This window comes from Caloenas nicobarica, chromosome 5, assembly GCF_036013445.1.
Source record: "Caloenas nicobarica isolate bCalNic1 chromosome 5, bCalNic1.hap1, whole genome shotgun sequence".
Taxonomy (NCBI): domain Eukaryota; kingdom Metazoa; phylum Chordata; class Aves; order Columbiformes; family Columbidae; genus Caloenas; species Caloenas nicobarica.
This window is the reverse complement of record NC_088249.1, coordinates 39,001,176-39,020,270: the sequence shown is the minus strand read 5'-3', so window position 1 is coordinate 39,020,270 and position 19,095 is coordinate 39,001,176.

Here is a 19,095-nt window from a genome sequence, read left to right as displayed (position 1 = left end):
TTGGAAGTGGTGCCAAGGACAAAATTGAAAGTGAAACTTCTCTGAATTTTGAAGGACTTGAATTCAGACTGTTTGGCCCTTTCTAAATTCCACAGATGAATAAAAGACTCATAAAAGTACATACTGTCACATTTGTATTACTGAAATAGTTGTTTTCAACATAGCTGTTTAACAGCCTACAATGCTGTGAAACAATTCAAGATAGCTCCAGCATGTTCTGTATCCCACTGAAGACGATGAATATTTAATTACATATGGCTAAGGTGCAAGCTTTCCCTTATTCAACAGATGAATCCTATAGCAGTGCAATTCTCTAGGTATCAGTACATTTATTTTCTGCACAAGCATTTCTTTATAATTATTCTAAAAAAGTAACAGCCATTTTAATTGCAACATACCTCATAAAATTCTGTATTCATTAACTCATCAGTTTCCTTATCAGACCAGTTTGTCAGATGAGTGGAAATGTGTAAGATAACAGAATTACCACAATTAAAGGCAATTAGCCCTTTGCCAAATTTATTTCCAAGTGACACATCATGGAATAACTAGGACAACACAATGAGTACAGACGTTGTTCCATAGCATAAGCTTTTGGCTGGGAACTGATCACAGTATAACATAACAACAGGTCAAGGAGGGTTAGTGCTTATATCCAGAATTTGATATTGTACAAACAGCATTACTTAAACTCTTCAACCCGCTTAACTGTTTTTAACTACATATCACTCCCACAAAAGACTTCTTTAATTTACCCCAATCAAGTATACTAAGAGATCATAAGTTACTAGAAATCAACAGTGCAAAACTTCCAGAAAAAAAAGTCAATTTTGTAAAAGCTGATTCTAGCTCACAAAGCAAAGACAAACATTTTATGTAATTTGTGTGTGTGTAAATAATTTAGCTAGAGATGGCCCCAAACTGAAGCCAATCTCTGTTTACCAGCCTTTGTAGATGTTTAAATCCAGATCTAACGTTGAAAAAGTAGCACAGACAGTTTTGGCTGAATGGAGGTACTCTAAGTTTCAGGGCACAGCAAGTAAGTGCAGAAGATTACTTTGGTTCCACGAAAAGGAAGAATATTATGTCCTGTTGCCTCCTCTGTGGAATAATATCAACTTTTTGCTATTAGGAGCTCTCTGTGCTTATTGGGAGCTTTAACTGCCTGCTTTCAGTTCACTTAAGAAACTAGTAAATTAACTGGAGTTTACCGAAGTTGCTTTCCACTTCCGTACTTTCTACTTTTGCGCAGAAGAACTTAAAGGAACAAATAAAAGTTTAATATGTCAGCATAAAGAGAAAATCAGGGCGGGAAATGTTCAAAGGTCCTAATTGCACCACATTTCTGGTAAAGTCCACTCCCTTAGACAGGCTAAGAAGCATGTTCAAATTGCAGATTCTAAGGCCAGAAATGTTTTAAGTGTGTCTATTTGAACATCCAAACTAGAAAGGTACCCTACACTAACAATCTGAATATTTTCTAAATGCATTCATTAGAATCTGGGATCCTGAAAATAATCATTCAGCATGCCAATGAGAAAACTAAAATTAAGATCTTGACCTAAATTTCCAACTGTACTGGTTGTGAAGAAAATATTTTAAAAAATCTACACATAACCAATGCCATTTTAGGTTTTCCTGTCTCCAGCTCTTGGGTGCCAAAATACTCATCACCACTTGCAGATTCCAGGTGTGAAAAGCTCCCAACTGTCTTCTGTGCTATTGCCAAAGAGTCTAGATTTCCTTCTGGCAACTTCTGCACTTAGAGCTATGTTGTTATTACAGAAGTAGCAATATTTTCTCAGTTTGAAGACAGAGTTAAAAATATAACATTTAGTTTCAAGATAACAGCCTTATTTTAAAAACACATATTTCAAGCTACAGCACTATTTCCAGTTTGCAGGAGAATTCGGCACCAAAATGTTACAAAAATCCAAGTCAGGCTAAGTTTATGGAAGGAATAAATTCTCTTACTAAACCAACTGATACAGGTGGCAAAACCATACACATTTTAGGCACACAAACCCTTCTTCAAGTCCAATATAGAATGAGAAACTTTAAAATTAAACTGAACTTGAAAGCAATTGCTCCAAAGTAAACTTCAGTATTTTTTCTTGATTAGATCAAATGAGATAGAAGGTACTCGATACCTTGCCATAAAGAAAGGGAAGGTGAGTGACAGGGTTGTGGTTCCTATAAGAAACACAGCATGTAATGTATTACCTACAGAAAATTAGAAATTTTGGTCAGGGAAAATTAGAATGAGTCATAAAACAAAAAACTCTGTTTAATCCATGATATTTTTGTCGTGGTATTTTTCAGCCGAGTGAGTTAATTTCCTAATTTGATCTGTTGCACAATTGCACAAGGATTTATGTCAGACGAAGAATGGAAATTAGCTGTGGGAGACAGGGAAAGGCTGGACTGCTGTGGTGCTTTCAACTCCATCCAGTTGTTGAGCTACAGCCTCAGGTACAGAGCCTTTAATACTCATGTGGAAACTTAACTCTTTGGAGAGGTTAACTTCATTCCAGATAACATTGTATTATTCTCAGGTTTTTTCCCATAACTCAGTGAGTTTCAAACCAAAAAGAGGCTTGTGAAACCTTATTAATTAGTCCAAAATTATTTTTAAAACCCTAAGAGTGTCATTTTTTTTGTTCTTGTAAAGCTGTCTTTCTCTGTCTTAGATTCACTACAACTGTTGTGGTGTTTACAACAAACCTAAATGGAACTAGAAGAGGGCGTTTTTTGCTGTTATAAGAATCTGTTTAACCTGTCATAATAGTCTTCTTCAAAGAAACTAGTTCTCTCATCACTGAAATGAAGTGAAAAATATTTTTAAACATGCAAATGGAAAGTCAGTTCTGCAGCTACTTAAATTATACAGCATTACAATAATTATTTTGCTAGATCCTTGTAAAATTTCCATTGCAGAAGAGTTAAGTGATTGCAAAGCATGGTTTTGAACACTGATACAAAGACAGCTTGAAGTAAAACAATGAAGATATTTTCAATAGTGACATAGTAATATAAAACTACTTCTACTCTGGAATTATCAGCAAAATAAAAGCTTTGTTTCCAGATCTCTGAAATATTGGAATAGTCAGTTACCTTCTTCGGACACACTTAGAATATTACTATTACTATCAATGTCAGTAACTTTATACACCAAGGAATAACATAAATTGGTCCTGAAGTATTTCCCTTTCCACTAGTACTATCTATTTCTATTATTTCATAAAACAATTTTGTCAGTAAGGAAAACCATAAAGGCCCAACCTAGGCATACAACACAAAACTACAGAAGGCAAGAAGGTAAACAATACACTGCTCTGAAGAATTTCTTCCAAAACCTACACAACTTTTGGCAGTAGTTATACACTGATTTTTAGAGAAGAAAAGCTGCTGCTAAGGACTGTGCAAGAATAATGCAAGAGCATATTTATAACTAAATGCTATTAACTTCTGAATGCTTAAACCAGACGAGTAAAGTTTGGGCCAAACACTAAACATAGTTGGGAATAACACTTAACTTTTTTCAAAATAAAAAAAATTAAAATAATAATAATTTTTTAAAAAAAGAAAAAAAATCGGCAGAGGAACTTTAGATAGAACTTTAGGAATTATTAGACAGATGACATGCAAATAGCAGAATGCTGTCTGTACTGATAAGTGTTCAAATGATCAACAACGCTGCCAGTAGCTGACAAGCAGCCCTGCTGGCAGACCACAAGACCATCCTCACTGTACAGTGCCCTGGCTGCAGCACCATGCATGAAGCAATCTGGACCTCACTAAAAAAAGCTAAGAATTCCCTTGATATGTCAGTTGATAAAGCACATTACAAAAACATGGTGAATAAGCCCTGACAGTTAGCTAAGTAAAACAGGAGAAAAACAGAGGAATCATATTTTTTTAATCTGTAATGTCTAATCTCTTAGCATCCTTAAGGGCATGTAACTCTAAATCTGCAGCAGTACTGTCATAAAGAGAGGACATTGGTCATGCACACATAGGTATTCCATCTCCTTAAATACCTGGAGACAGTAGCTCTCCTTTTTGCCAAAGTGTGAAATGAGGGCAGTAACAGCTACACCAAGCAAGAAGACTCCAAAAGAGCCTAGCTGACAGGATGATGGAACCTGAGTGAGCCCACGCAGTGCAGGTCGTCTACCAAACTCTGACAGGCTTTGGCCTCCTTGATGAGGGGACTGCACAGCCATCCTGTCACACAATGCAGCAATCCCTGGAAGAGTTAAGGAGGAAAGACGCACCATCACATTATGGTTTATTCAGGAGACACCTCAGTATATTCAAGGAGGATTGTACTTTCCAGCAGTACATAAAAGTGCTAGAGAATTCAGGCACAATGAGAAGATGAAAAACCAGAGATCCTGTGCTGATCCTCATGTCAAGACCAACTCAGCACTGATGTCAACATCCCTGGCACCAGTGTGTAGGAGACAGCCATGTTAAGTGGGCTCTTATGAACTGCCAAACGACACAAGAGGTTGGAAATGGCTTGGTGCTTGGCTATGCTGAAGGAAGGCGGCAGTAAGGCAGCTAAAATAAACATGCAACAAGCTACTGCCAGCAGAACAGCACAAGCTGTTAGTTTATCCTCAGTTTGAGCTGGCTTCAGAGAGGCTCTCTACAGGGCCATGGAGTCTCACTTCTTCACAGGATATTCCACAGTGATCTCATGGGCTCAGGCGATAATGAATCTAGAAGCACAATCCACAAAAACAAAGGAGACGGGTAGCTCATCTGGGACTGTCTGCAGTCTGCCACTAAAACAAACAAAAAAAACAAAAAACCAAAAAAAAAATTGTGCTGGGAACTTCCAATGTACTGGGCTTAGAGTCAACAACATGACTTGGCCAGAACATGCACTTGCTTTATAGCCATCGTTGAAGGCAGCTTCAAGCAACAGTGGCTGAAACTTGAGCTCCAAATTGGAGGTCCTTCAAGGTTTGAAATGAGAGACAGGTATTAAAAAAAAAACAAAATGGAACTTCGGTGAAGGCATTTAAAGTTGGGACAAATCCAAAAATATCAACTTAATTTGCAGTAGAAAAAAATTAGGTTAGACAGTAGAAAAAGAGATAGCATGGACAGCTAATGACAAGAGCAGACAGGCTGCATTAGATCAAAGATCCACCAAGCCACATCTCCTGTCTCTGACTGTTGCCAGCAGCAGACATCTAGGGAAGAATACAAGGATACAGAAAGCATATAATCATGCTTTCCCAGAATATTTTCTGAGAATATAGCCAGCTGGGTCACAAAACACTTTCTGAGCCAAAGGTGGTACTTAAGATTTTTTGTCTCTGAGTTCATCGGATCTTTTCTGAACCCATGAAAGCTTTTAGCATCCATAACACTCTACTGCAAGTAAATGGTAACTTAATTCCATGCTGTGGGAAGAAGCACATCTTCATTGCCAATTTATCTTCTGCTAGTTACATTTGAGGTTCACTAATCCTTGTACTGGAAGGCAGACTTTACGGTTGCTCCCTGTTCACCTCTTAATCCTACATCAGGAATACACTGCTACCATATGACCCTTTGTTTATCTCTTCGTCTATTTAGTGTTTCACTGATTTTTATCACCATTTGTGTGCTTTTTCCAGTTCTACTACATCCCCTCTGAGATGTGGAGACCAGCCTTGTTATCAGGCACTGACCTGCTACTTCCAGAGAATCTGCAAGACATTATTCTAAAGAAATAAGCTCATCACTGTGTAAATTTTAAAATTATTTTTCCCTACATGAACTACTTTATGATAATTTTCATATACCATTACCTCAGAGTTGCGAAGTCTTTGTCCAGCTCTTACCTGTCCATCTTCATCTTTACTAATTTTAATATCCCTGACTTTGTAACTTCAATATTTGCATCTTTTCTAGATCATCTGTGAATACACACTACAGCACAGTGTGCTATACTTTTTAGGCCGATAAGCTATCATTTATCAAGCTAAACATTTACATTTTTAATTCAGGTTCCACTAAAAAATATTTTTGCACAAATTATTCACATACAAAAAACCTTACTCATGATATTCCATCTGGGTCATTAATGACTCTACTTTCAAATTTGGAATGGATTCCTTGGATCACAATCCTTCTTCAAAAGATCATTATTCAGCATGCAACATAATTCATGATGACATTTTTAATAAAATACTGCTTTACCCATTTCTGCTTTATTTTGGTCTTGCAAACCAAGCAGCCTCTCTAACATAGACCAAGTAGGAAGCAAAGTATAAAATATCAATTAAGAAAGACTTGAAAAAGGTCAGAAGAAAACCAGCATGAATGAACAGCAGGTTAGGGGAATTTCTAAGTAGAAAAAAACAAATAATAAAAGAAATGGTAAATTACCGCAATGGCAAATTACAGGGACAAAGCAAAATAGACTGAGGAAGAAAAATAAAATACAGTAAAACTAATAATAAATCTTTCTTCACACAGTAGGAATAGAAAGCTTGCCAAAGAATATGTAGGACCAACAAACAGTCAGGGTATAAGAGGGGCATTCAAAAAAAGGTAAGACTGCAAGAGAGAAGCTCAATTATTTTTTTGCGTCTGTGTTGACAGTGGAAACAAATGAGAAAATACCCAGAAACACCTCTTTTTGCAACACATCAGAACATCTGCCTTAAATTGAAGTGACTGAAGAAAGCAATAGGAAATAAGTAAAACAAAATTAAAAGTAATGTCACCAGGCAGATGCTATTTAGCTAGGTTTAAAAGAAACTTAATAATTAAATAAGTAATCTATTTATGATGGTACATAACCTCTCATTTACACCTGCACTGGCACATAAGGATCGGAGGGTGTCAATAAGCTTCAGGCTGGGAAATCAAATCTTTGTACCCAGCAAATTAGTAGAAGCTGTAATGATGAACAGAATTACTGCACACTTGAATAAAAGTTATATAGTTGAGAAAATAACATAGATTTGATAAAACAAAGTGTCGTCTTCCAAATTTCAGAATTCTTAAAAAACGTAGAAAGTCATGTGGGTAAGGCAGGGCAAGGGGTAATGGTTTTAAACTAAAGGAGGGAAGATTCAGGCTAGACATAAGGAAGAAACTTTCTACTATCAGGGTGGTGAAACACTGGCACAGGTTGCCCAGAGAGGTGGTAGATGCCCCATCCCTGGAGACACTCAAGGCCAGGCTGGACAGGGCTCTGAGCAACCTGATCTAGTTGAAGGTGTCATGGCAGGGTGGAGGGGAGGGGAGCCTGGACTTGATAAACTTCAGAGGTCCCTTCCAACCCAAACTATTCTATGATTCAAATAAAGTCTATTTGGATTCCTAAAGGGTACTTGACAAAGTCTGTTTAGAGAAACTAAACAGACAAGGCATAAGAGGACAAGTCCTTTACACAAAAAAATAGCCAGTTAAAAAGCAGGAAACAGGGGACTAAGCAGCCATTTCACACACTCTAAAGAGGTTACAAGTAGAGTTCTGCAAGGAGCAGGACATGATCTCTGCAATTCAAGGTTTTAATAGATAACCTGGAAATAGGGTGAAAACTAAGGTAACAAAAATTGGCTGACAGTAATATGTGACCTGGTTTTCATAAACAGAAATAGAGAAAAGATGAAGGACAACTGTGAGGAACTGCTGGGTGACTTCATGGTACTGAATAACCAGGCAATAAAATGGTAGGAACCAGGCTCAGAACAAACGTGAGAAAGGAGTTCTTCATATGGACTAGTAGCTAACCTGTGCAACTTCTTGTCAACAGATACTGTGAGTGATAAAGGTTTACAATGGTTTAAGAGGATATTAGACAACTACTGCATGGAAAAGAAAACTATTACAGGCTACTGAAAATACATATTAAGCATATTCATAGAATCATATAATAGTTTGGGTTGGAAGCAACTGTCCTGGTTTCACCTGGGGTAGTTAATTCTCTTTCCAGTAGCTGGTATAGTGCTGTGTTTTGGATTTAGAGTAAGAAAAAAAAAATTACAAACACTTGTATGCAAGAAACACTCAAGATTTCCAAGTACAATTTGTTCCATTATTTCAACTTCTATTTTTCACGTGCTCTCCCTTCCATTTTATACTGGGCTTAGACTCTAGTCTCAGTGTCTATTTGTAACACTCTTCCCATCCACTGACATATTTCCTATTCCCTTCAGCACCAGGCTTCTCAGCCAATGCAGATTTTCACATCCACATTAAAAACTAATACTAATCGAGCCACAAGCCTGAATTTGACCTCTAATAAAGGTGCATCAAGCCACTTCGCAAAACACAATGAAATTATGTTGAATTTAATAACTTGCAACTGTAGTACAGGCCTGCTACGTCCAACGATCTTCCATATTCACTCATGTTTTGTCACTTGTGATTGAAGTGGAATACTTCTTTTTAAAATTGGTATCATTACACAGAGCAAGTTTGTGATCCTGTCAACCAGTAAAATTAGTAACATGCTCAACTGAAGTATCAAAATCTATTACAACATATATTTTTTTAAATACATAATAATAACTCTTTCAAAAATGAGTTTCCACGTATATTTTACAAAATGTTAACTTACATTAAAAAAGATGAAAGGAAACATGGCTTATAGCAGTCACAGAGCAGTGTGGAATTGGAAGCAATTTTAAATACAGCAGAAAACCATTTATAGGTTATTAAATGCACCTCAGTTTTGGTGACATTAATTCATTAATGTTCATTATATTTTAACGGTTATGACCTCATTTATATTCTTAAGTAAATATCAAAAAATTTCTTACAGTACTGCTTTTGGTAAAATACTGTGTGGTAATAATGTAAAGTTTTAAATTCTACCTATTGCTATAGAAAAAAGTTAAGCTATTCACAGAATATGCTAATACGTTAAATGACTTTCAAACATTAAAATGTACAGTGTTATCAAAACGACTTAACATCATATAATCATTCTCAAATGATATCACAGCTAAGTACTGCTACTTGAACTAAAACGGTTCTTTAATAAAAAAATCAGAATCAGTTTTGAAAGTACTTCTTAAATTTTTTTGCTATTTAGGTTGCACTTACAATTTACGCCACATGACAGGGAGATTCTGATTCAAATTTTGGCAGCAGACATATTTTTTAAAGCTTTTCTAAAACCAAAGATTCACTTCGCAAAACAGACTGATATTACTAAAAGTTCACAGAAGTACACCATTTTTTGCTAATACTATTCTACCAACAGAATTGTAGCAAAATATCGTCATCTCTTGTAACCTTCGGTGTAGCTTGCCACAGGATCTCACCCATTCATTCTCTGAATAAGCCGACGGCTGCTCTTCTCAAGTCCAACCTCCCTATTCTACCTCTCACTTTCTTCACTTCCCTTTGGTCTTAACCCACTGCCTCACAATGCTGCAGTCACAGCTGCCATCAGCCTTCATGTGCGTGACCAGCTCTTCTTTATTCCAGAATAACAGGTTCAGAACTTCCCCTAGGAAATTCATACAGCACATCAAGAACTTATCCTTAACACTCCAGACTATACAATGAACTGGACGAAGGAACATATCTCTGATAGTACCGGCTCTTCAGAAAAATTTCCTTTTGAGTTAGCTCAGTTCCCTGACCTAAATCAGTACATGACAATACAAATCCTTCTACCAGGACAGAGGGTGAATGGGTAGAATTGCTTTCAAGGTAGCAATGCTAGTTTAAAGTATCTTTATGTATATGTAAAGCAAAGCACAGCTGGCATTAGCTTAGCTGGGCATTACCACTGTCAATAATATATTTTTCTCCTCTCCAGCCTAGCTAAAAGCCTTGCTTTATGCAATGCACACTAATAAAATTTTTGTCCCAGAGACTGAAATTATGCCAAAATACTGTTAATTCAATTATTTAGAACCATCTAAACAACAAGAAAATCTTGTGGAATCTGCAAAAGAATTTAAATTCAAAAATACACTAAAAACACACAGGCTTAGTCCTCTGTTAAATCATAATCGCATCACAATCAAGTGTTTTGGTTTGGGTTTTTTGGTGGGGTTTTTTGGGGTTTTTTGTTGTTGTTGTTGTTGTTGGTTTTGTTTTTTTAACATCTCACCTACTTCTCACCCACCCAATTATTTTTCTCAATAGGACTAAACACTCCTCAGTCAACAGGGAGTCTTATGTATGCACAGAACTCAGCTAGTATAATTTTAAAGCATGGTGTGACTCAATAGTGGTGATCACAGACAGATGAACCTCCAGAGCTGTCAGGATCATGGGTGACTTCCACATACTGGTCAGGTAGGAATGAAAATTTGTCTTATCCCTGAGTTCGTACATTGCTTATAATTTTTCCATTACTTTACCATACAGATGCCAAATAAATGATGCCAAGTGCATCCATGCCAACCCTAAAAAGACAATTCCATTATCTCTGCTGTTATCATGTGACTTTGTTATACAAGTTCAATATGATAAAAAACATACTATAGCTGATTGATCAAAGACATTGATTAGACAAAAGAAGGTTTTTCCTCCCTGTATCTGGCTTCAGAATAGACTTGGAATTGCCTCTGATCATTACACTCAAATAATTCTATAGCTTGGATGCAGAGAACCAACACATTAATACACATCTCCTAACCTCAAGGCTATCTTTCTCTTCATAAAGCTGGTGCAGGCACTCAGGGTCAGATTTTTAAGAATGAAAATTCACAGCATGCCTTTGAACTCACTGACGGTCAGGTCCAGCAACACTAGCATTTGAATATGAATAAAAATTTCATGTAAAAACTGGTTGTTACCTCTGGCAGCACCTACATCTGACAGTGATTTTTGTATACAGGTGACAGGACAAAAATTTTAGGCTGCAAAAGATCTGAGCATCAATAGAAGCAAGGGTATAAAAGAGCCACAATAGCTATGATTTTTATACCTACTTTCAATACACACACAAAAAATACCTTTTCTCATGAACAGCCACAAACATTTTCTGTAAAACAACTGGGAAGACATACAACTGTCCTTCCACAAATAAGTTACAATGTAAAACTCATGAAAATGAGGACAAGAATTCCTATAATTTTGTTGTCACTTGATACAATATCCACGCCTCTTAACGTTCTTTTCACTTTTCTAAATTGTTTTGGTTGGATATTCCTCAATGTAATTTCATGAGGAATCTCTGAATTTTAGCTAAATTCAATTTTTTGTTACCTTTCCCACAGGAAACATATTAGAGGGGCAAATCCTAATTAAATGCATTACCATGCAGGGTCTTTTGTTCAATTCTTACCACTGGATTAAGACTTTTTGTTTTCCTAATTATATTCAGCACATACACACCTATTTTTGGTCTGGCACTACCTGCATGCAAGAAGGAATGATATTGAGATATCTACATCCTTTGCTAAAAAAGCGATCACACACTTTTACTGACATAGAACTTCCTCCTCCAAGAGTACTAGGCTTTTACCACATTATTAAATATTTAGACCCTACAAGACCCTACAGTGTAGGGGAAAAAAAAAAAGTTAGAAGTAAGCTTTTTAATCTATTTATTGGTCACTATCCATTGTCAAGTCTGACAAAAGGAGAACCTGTCCCTGGAAAGTCTATTGAGCTGAGGTACCTGGTGATGGGAAAAAGAAGTGAAGAGATTCAAGTCTGAGGTGCATTTTCAGAAGTTTTACTGAAGTGTAGAGGACTGCAGTATTGCAGTGTAAAAAGTGTTTTCAATTTGCTTCAGCCCAGTAGCTTTGCTTCAGTCTGGTAGCTAGTAATAGGAGTTCAATAACTACGAACAATTGTTTGGTAACAATTTTAAAGCCGAGAAATTAAAAAAAAAGAAAAAAGAGAGGCTTACATCTTACTTTTAAGTGAAAAAAAGCACCTATGGATACAGCAATATTCATGCTCTCAAAAAAGGAAAATAGTTCAACCAACTAACTAGAGATTACTTTTTTTGTGTGTGAAATAAAATTGCCATGCATATGGTGATATGTAAGAAATGAAGCAAACTTATCAAAGCATGACATGGATTTAAAACAAAACAATTCATATGAATTATTTTCCATAGCCATGCTAGGGACTATATAAGCCAATTCACACACACAAAGCCTAAATTAATAAAAATAATATAATCCTCTATTTTTTTTCCTCTTTTTAAAATACACCTATAGCTGCCTTCCTCAGGTTCCCTTACTTATTAATTCTGATTATTTGCTCTAACCTGTGCACCATTGCTTGGCGCCACATGGAATAGCAGTCATCACAAGAAATTCAGGCTCTTGCCTGAGAGCCACAGAGTCCTCACAGCAGAAAGGCATCCAAACCTCTCACCAGGAAAGGCCTGAGGAAAAGGAATTAGATGGGAAAAGTGGAGAAGAAGGAAATGTAGTATTCTTTATAATAGTGCTATACTAACATAATTTGTACTAAAGAATATTACATAACATACTTTTAAAATAAACATATACACACATCACACGTGTGATTTTACATTATATGTGCACATACATTTACATATATGTTATGTGTACATTACATATATACTATATTTTATGGGAACACAGAACTTGGTAATTTCATCAATGAAGATTCATGTCTTTAACCATAACTACTTACATAAAATCGCAGTAAATTTAGTAATGCAGCTACATGTAGATGCAAATGAATATGCCCTAATGCTTACTAAATGGACTAAGGTATTTGTAACATAAATTACTATAATAAGGGGGTTTACACTTAATAATAATAATAAAAAATGGTGCTGTCACTAACCATCTTTAAACTATATAAGAAAGAAAAGAGTGGTGTGGGGAAGAAGACAGAACACAGGAATTAGTGGGGCATGGAGGAAAAAAGCAAGCTAATATCACTAACAAGCTGAAAGTTGTTTATAGATGTTAGTGTTATTTTCCAGGTTCACCTTTGGAGGCTGTTTTATAGGGTTCTCTTGAGGCCAGAGCTGAGATCAGAGAACAGGTGTTTTGCAAATATCGTTACGCTACAGGCAGATTAATGTCTTTGCCCTTTCTCCTCTGTCTGAGAGTTCACTGACACACACAGCGATTGCTTAAGGTTCACTTTACAGTGCAACTTTATAAAGTGCATTGGAAAAATTTATCTCTCTTGTCTGAGGATGGTATAGATACATTTGGCGTATATTGGATGATAGGGAATCTGCTTCTAATGACAACTTTAGCATAGCTGAGGCTGTTAAAAAGCCAGGAGCAGTGGTTCTGGGAAAACTTCTTCCACAGTAGTTTTCTTCCAGTATTGGTAGCAACTGCATAAAGATTTTCTGTGCAAGCCCCAGGATATAATGATATGTGAACACGAGCTGCTACACGCAGTGGTAGCCGCCTCTTTGTAAGGAGGCAGGGAACTCCCTGCCCGGCGCTCCCAGGCTCACGGGCACTCTGCGCCTCTCGCTCTCCAGCCCAGGGCGCAGAGGCCGGCAAGCGCTGCCGGACCGGGTCAGCACCCTGGACAGCTCCACGCCGCCGGCCCGCCCGGCGGCCCCGCTCTCTCGGGAAAGGCGGGCGGGCGGGCCGGGGCGGCAGCGAAGGAGCAGAAACACTCAGCACCGCCGCATTGCATCTTCTGCTCCCAAGAGAGCTGTTACTCAGATGCTACTAAGTTCGATAGGTTGATGAGAATGCATTTGAATAGTGTTTAATAGGAATTTTCAAGGAGATTTCTGAGTTATCAATGCAGATTCCAACAGACCCCTGAAATGTAGAAAACTCCAGAAGACAGCTAATGTTAACATTTGAAAAAGGATAAAGAAAATTACTTTGGTAGCTATAGGCCACCAGCTTTATATCAATTCCAGAAAAAACAGAGAACTTGAGTATTAAAGAATTAAAGGACAACAATGTAATTACTACCATCCAAATGAAATTCCACTTCTTGTTAAATTAACTTTTTTACGATGACATTACAAGTTTGGCCTATAAAGATAATGCTACTATGACACTTCTGCAAGACATCTAAGTTTGTACCACACAGGACAGTCTGTTTTTAAGAAACTAAAATGGCAGAAAAATCACTAGATCACACATTAAATAATTGGTCCTAAAATATAACTGTAACAAATATTGCTTCAATTAGTGCCATAAGAATCAGTTCCTGAGTTTATACTGAAACATTTTTTAGGAAAAAAAAATCATAAAGTTTGTAGGATACTGAAGTCAGGAAGTGGTACAGAATAAACTGAAAAAATTGTTTAATGGACTGCAATCAAACACACATGTTCCAACTCAGGTAAAAGTGGACCTTATACATCAAGGAGCAAAGAATAAATGGAAACATCACCTAACGCAACACAGATAATCAGTCACTCTTGATAAATGCATCTGCTGCAGTGTTAAGGCTATGACAAGTATGGATAAGCAGGCAAATAAATACTAAGGGAGATCATAATACCTCTCTACCTACTCATTGTAGGATTGCTGCTGGAATATCATATCTAGTTCTGGTTATCACATTTCAAGAAAAAAATTTTAAAACAAAAAGATGCATCAAATCAAATAATTAAAATACTGGAGAATATGTATTAAGTGTCAAAATTATGAAACTCAATTCCTTCCGATTATCTAATAAAAATTGCTTTACTCTAAGAAATTACAAGAGATCTTCATTCTGACGTACAAAATCATACAAGTGAAAGGTTGAATCTTTAGGTTACTTACAAATATAAAAAGATCTCTAAGGTCTTTCATTCTGTAAACAAAGATATTCTACCATTAGAATACTTCCTTAATTATTTCAGTGGATTCCTTGTTACTGAAAATTCTTAAAAGACAACAGAATGGTCTCCTAAATTATATGCTCTTGTTCAACTTCTGTTAGCACATATAATTCATAGAAGTCTTAGGGAAGCTGGTCTTCTGCATGAAGTTAGCCTCAATAACCACAACAGTTCCCTTGCTCTTAAAGCAGTCAGGCCGAGATATGTGATAAGCTTTTCAGCTTTGAAAATTAACTATAAAGTATATTTCATTACAAAAATACAATTATCTGAGGCAAACTTAGTATGCTGAGACTGTCCTAAGCCCACAAAAGTACATTTCAACAGTCCAGGGATCAGCTGAAAAAATAAAGCATGGAAGAATGATGAGGCATAAGAATCAATAAGTTTATGTATTTTAAACATGCGGATCAAGAGACTCTCAAAGTTATATGGATTTCTTACACCTCTGAAGAGCTAACAGTGTTAAGCTTAGATTTTATCTGCCAAACAAACACAAAACTATTCCTAAGAACACAACAACAAAGTTTCAAAAAACACACATTACAGCCTTTCCTTCCATTCTTACTTAAATAACAAGAAGTATCACATATTGGTATCACTTGTTTTAAGAAATATTGGCTGTGTGTAAATAAAGACACTCACCACCAAATCTCTCAGAATTAAAGCTTGGGCTTTAAAAACAATCCTGCTTGTATTGTTGACTTATAACCTCCCATATTTGTATATTTTGAATGTTTGAACACTTTATCTACACAAATAAAATGTCTAAAACTAGAAGTTTTACTTCAGAGTGACTGAGCGCAGATTTAATTTTGTAGATATGAAAACAGTAACACATGACACCATAATGGCAAAAGTATAAAAATGCTAAAATAATAACAGTATTCTATAGGTTCTTGAATTTATTTGTAAGAAATAAAATTCTAATGGCACAAGTTATAAGTTTGGCTTTGTTGTTTGTTTGTTGTGTGGTTGTTTGTTGTTGCTGTTGTTTTTTAAATATACCAACAGTCAGGAAATTTGCTTTAAGAACATTCAATTCTAAACAGTGGTGAGATACTTCTTCATTTTCAAATTATTATTTAAACAAAAATGAACTTCTACTCTAAGAGAACATGGTGGATATGCACTCATATGGCAAGCAGAGTTATGCTATTTCTACTGAGAAACAGGAAACATACGATGAGTGAAATCCATGTACATTTTTTTAATTAATGCTATGAACTAGAGAATACAGGTAATAAATAACAATATAGTTATTCATACTCTTAAGACCAGGATTCGAGCTTTCATCTCTTTCAGAGCAAGGAATATAAGAGCACATTATAATATATCAACACTAAACATGAGCAGGACTTCTTGTACAGCAGGCCCTGGTCCTGATTCAGTCCATAAATCAATTCTGTCCAAACCTTTATTCCAGGAAAAAAAGTATTTCAGGGAGCCATTACATGCCAGTGCAGACCCTCGCAATAGAACTGATGTATTACCTACCATCTCCACCAAGCCAGCCAAAGTACAGCTGCTCCCTGATTGCTGAGGGAGGTCAAGGGAAAATTGACTCATCAAGGAAAAGTTAGACCAGTCTTCAGAGATACATACAGAAGCACAGACGCATGACTGTAAGAACAATGTGGAAAACAGGGAGAAATGTCCAGCCTGAATTTAGCATCTAGACCAAATTTCCTTCTAATCAACAGGAAAGGGAATGCAACATCAAAACCTAAAGCAGCCTTTAGGATAAAACCTTCCTGTTTCTCTTGCCTCCTTCCCAAGCTGACAATAGACAGAAAAATCTATCAGCTGAGCGCCCAGGCTACAGTAATAGGAAGACTCTGGTTAGGACTACTATCTCATCGAGACATTCAGGGTGAAGTTGCACATAACACCATGACCTAGCAAGAGTTATAATCCTATCTCAGGAAAAAAAAAAAAAAAAAAAAAAAAAAGCAGTATAACCACCCCCTTCTTACTATCACTCTCTGTCAAGTTAGCAAGTTGAATCAGCGCAGCTCAGAGATCAATGGGCACTAGAAAAGGCACGGGTAGAGGACACTATCTTCAACTTAAAAACAGCAGCCAGCTGTTAGACTGGTTCAACACAAATGTGCAATTTCATCTGCAGGAGCTAACACATGAAAAGTATTATTATATGTATATATACACCTATAAATAAATGACAACTGACACCAGTCAAAAATGGAGCTTCTTTCCTGCATGCATCTGATTTACTGCGGGAGGCTCATGGCCACTCCTCAGCTTCAACATCAATTTCTTATTCCTTTCCTAGTCAAGACAAGAACTGTCTGGCTTAGGTAGCACACTTCTCCCACAAGACCAATAAATATTTTCTTCATACTGATCTGTCTTGTGATTCTTTCATGAGTTTTCTCCATCTAGGTAAACTGTTCAACATGTTTCCTCACTGGAAACACCATCTTGCTCAAAACTGTAAAACTATAATTTCACCCAAATCATAATGATTATCACAATAATCTCTAGAGGTTGGCAAAACAGCAAATAAACTTTATGCAGGAAAGTAATTGTGATCCCATATCAATTCCCCTCCTTCAGCTTTCACAGTACGACACGTCAATTTCTTCTAGGCTGATCCTGCTTACAGAATTATACTTTGATTTTATAGACTACTAGAAACAGAAAATCAAAGTATCACATAGGAAGGCAGGGCATTCAGTGAAACTCAAGGAGTTGCACAGTCATTCCTTGTTTAATACAATTTCAATCAGTTATTAATACCCATTCTGGATCTATTTAACTCAGGATGCTGACAAATGGAAAGGTAGGAAGATAATGAATTATTTCAAAACAGTAACTCAACATAACGTTATTTAAACAAAGTAACAATACAAAAACATTCTAAAAAGTCACCAATTTGACGCTGAAAAGAAGCATGCTCTACTTATACATCATCCCCTCTGTTTTGTTTGGGGTGGGTTTTTTTTAAATACTTGAGCACTGTGAAGCTAAACAGACATAGTTAATTTGCTCAGAAGCTGTATGGCTCGCCAAGAGCAGTGTTTGAAGTATTACTATAGCAGTAAACCTAACAGCTGCAACAAGACGCATCCTGCTGATACACCACACAACAAAGCAATCTCATTCTTACTAAATTGCTGCAGAGCATTGTATCAAATAAGTGTTGCTAAAACCCTCACAAAACGTTAATATGACAGGAGATTGCATGACAGCAGCAACAGACATTATCTGAGAATAATCTGGGAAGTGACAGAGAGCAGAACAAACTCCTTCTTTCAGAATCAATAAGCAGTTGCTGACTGGAGACAACTCCCAAGTACTGGAAAGACACAAACTCTGCAAGGCAAGATCTTTCCTAAACTGTGGGTGAGTCCAGTGGAATAAGTTCATTAACAAAGGATACAATTTTTGTGTAACTTCAGTTGTTAGAGAAGTGCATCAAAAACATAATAAAATTATTGCCATTTAAACAGATTGGAAGGACACCAACCTCGATCATTTCAGGTTTTCCCCATGTTAGCTCCAGTTGTAACTTGCCCCTGCAACAAGGAACAGAGTCTTTCGCAAGGTCCAAAATAAAAAAAACGGCAACGTTAAAAAGACTTCACATCTTTCACAAGCTCTCAAAGCAAGTTCAGCATATTTTACCCTTTCCTTACACATCAGACAGCTTTGTATTGAAAAAATTACTTTCTTCATCAATATCATCAGTGAGCTGGTTAACTTCATCCATGAAAACCCAGCCAACCTTCAACTCCTCCAACTACTCAGAACCTTCTCCTGCACTAAAACACAAGGCTAAGCAACACACACACATTTCTGTGAAAGGAAGAATTACCAGACAGAGTTCCTCATCAGTGCATAAAACCCAATCCTCAATAATTGATTAATCTCTTCAAAGACAAAGCAACAGCATGAAATAGCATTTGAGCAATGCTTTTCACCACAGAATTATTCTCAACTGTGCAGTACAAGAACCACAGAAAAACATGCCTGAACATAACAATGAACACATTTTAAAATTCTTAACAAGATACACTTTTGTTAAAAATGCTAAAGACTACTTCAGTTTCCTGGTTTGCCCTCCTTTTCCTCCCTCCTCTCACATTCAACCTTTCCCTCCTCAAAAAAATTCCTCAAGGTTTTCAAAGACTTGTCTCCATTAATTGAAAAAAAAGGTTTCACAAATAAGTTACTGAAAGTTATGACTTGCACAACATCTCAAAACTGGGAAAAACATAATCAGCCACATCAAGAGGTGAAGTGTCAAAAGATCAGATTCTGTTGTTTGAATTTTCCACTACTTAGGTTTCAAGATTAACCACCTGTAAGCTAATACAGAAAAAAATAGACTATAAAGTTAAACT